Consider the following 2,500-nt stretch of genomic DNA (forward strand, 5'->3'; position numbering starts at 1 on the left):
AGGATAGATAGAGGATAGGAAGAAGATAGGAAGAAGATAGGTAGAGGATAGATAGAGGATAGGAAGAAGATAGGTAGAGGATAGATAGAGGATAGGAAGAAGATAGGAAAAAGATAGGTAGAGGATAGATAGAGGATAGGAAGAAGATAGGTAGAGGATAGATAGAGGATAGGAAGAAGATAGGAAAAAGATAGGTAGAGGATAGATAGAGGATAGGAAGAAGATAGGTAGAGGATAGATAGAGGATAGGAAGAAGATAGGAAAAAGATAGGTAGAGGATAGATAGAGGATAGGAAGAAGATAGGTAGAGGATAGATAGAGGATAGGAAGAAGATAGGAAAAAGATAGGTAGAGGATAGATAGAGGATAGGAAGAAGATAGGTAGAGGATAGATAGAGGATAGGAAGAAGATAGGAAAAAGATAGGTAGAGGATAGATAGAGGATAGGAAGAAGATAGGTAGAGGATAGATAGAGGATAGGAAGAAGATAGGAAAAAGATAGGTAGAGGATAGATAGAGGATAGGAAGAAGATAGGAAAAAGATAGGTAGAGGATAGATAGAGGATAGGAAGAAGATAGGTAGAGGATAGATAGAGGATAGGAAGAAGATAGGAAAAAGATAGGTAGAGGATAGATAGAGGATAGGAAGAAGATAGGTAGAGGATAGATAGAGGATAGGAAGAAGATAGGAAAAAGATAGGTAGAGGATAGATAGAGGATAGGAAGAAGATAGGTAGAGGATAGATAGAGGATAGGAAGAAGATAGGAAAAAGATAGGTAGAGGATAGATAGAGGATAGGAAGAAGATAGGTAGATGATAGATAGAGGATAGGAAGAAGATAGGTAGAGGATAGATAGAGGATAGGAAGAAGATAGATAGAGGATAGGTAGAGAATAGGTAGAGGATAGATAGAGGATAGGTAGAGAATAGATAGTGTGACGGATCAGAAGATGATTTCCCGGCCGCATGATATCCTGACGTAGGATATCTTTTGGTCTCGTTTCCCGCAGGTGCTCGCTGGGTTTCCTGTGGGAGGCCTTCCTTCTGGGACTTCTCTCTCTCCCTCTGTTCCTCTTTCTCTTTTCCCCCCTTTTTTTTCTGGTCTGGCTCATTTGTCTTCTCTTGTGCCTTCTTCATCGACTCCTCCTCCTCCTCGTGTGATTTTTCTTCGCTTGCTCGTTCTGTCCTTACTCTTTCGTGTTCTCTGCTCCGTCTCCCTCTCTCTCTCCTTCCCTCTCCCACCCCTCCTTCTCCTCTTCCACCCCTCCTTCTCCTCTTCGTCTTCGGTGATGGGGTTCTCACCATCAACATCATACTGTGTTATTACCATCGCCGTCATGAGTCACCAATGTTTAGGATTAGGGGGCAGGAGGGGAGAGAGGAGGGGAGGGGGGTAGGATCACAGATGTAGGTGATTAGGCAGCAGGTGCATCGCAGGTGTGCTCGGCGTGGCACAGTTTTTTTTCCGTTCCATCATCTGCTCGGCCACGTTCTGCCGCCGGTCAGCCCTACCCCTCCCCTTCCCCTTCCCCTTCCTACATTTCTTCTTCGTCTCGTTTCGTATACTCCTCTCTTCTCTTCTCCTCGCTCCTCTCTTTTCCTCTCCTTCCCTCCCCTCCCCTCCTCTCCCCTTTCGCTTTCCCCTTTCCCGCCTTACCTTCCCTTCCCTTCCCTTCCCTTCTCTCCTTTCCCCTCCTCTCCGTACCAGCCTCATCCGCGGGGTCTCTGCCATCTTTTTTTTCTTCATTGTCGTCGTCTTCTCTTTTCTTCTTCATTGTCGTCGTCTTCTTTTTTATTTTTTCTTCTACTTCTTTCTTCTTCTTATTATATTTTCTTTTTTTCTTCCTCGTCCTCTTTCTTCTTCTTTTTCTTTTACTTCGTCTTCTCTTTCTCCTCCTCTTCCTTCTCCTCCTCCTCCCCCTACTCCTCCTCCTCTCCTCATTCCATATTATCATCATCAGTCATCATTATTGTTGTTATTACTATTGTTGTTGTTATCATCATAATCATCATCATCATTATTATTACTATAGTGGTTGTTGCTGTCATTATTTTCATTGTTGTTGTTTTCTTGTCGATTTTATATCCTTACTATTCCTATTATTATTATTATTATCATCATTATCATTATCTTCATCATCGTCATCCCCACCTTCTTTACAACCACCATCACCCACTACTACCCACTACCACCCACCACCCACTACCCACTACCCACCCACCCACTACCATCCACCCACTACTACCCACTACCCACTACCACCCACCCACCATTACCCACTACTACCCACTACCCACTACCGCCCACCCCCCATTACCCACTACTACCCACTACCCACTACCCACTACCCACTACCCACTACCCACTACCACCCACCCACCATTACCCACTACTACCCACTGCCCACTACCCACTACCCACTACCACCCACCCACCATTACCCACTACTACCCACTACCCACTACCCACTACCCACTACCCACTACCACCCACCCACC

General features: G+C 44.9%; 1 protein-coding gene across 1 annotated transcript in view; it reads left to right on the top strand.

Moving 5' to 3' along the window:
- The window catches only part of Myo31DF (Unconventional myosin ID), a 122,539-nt gene that overhangs the window by 99,755 nt on the left and 20,284 nt on the right, over positions 1-2,500 (top strand). The window lies entirely within an intron of this gene.

Source organism: Penaeus vannamei, chromosome 28 (assembly GCF_042767895.1).
Source record: "Penaeus vannamei isolate JL-2024 chromosome 28, ASM4276789v1, whole genome shotgun sequence".
Classification (NCBI taxonomy): domain Eukaryota; kingdom Metazoa; phylum Arthropoda; class Malacostraca; order Decapoda; family Penaeidae; genus Penaeus; species Penaeus vannamei.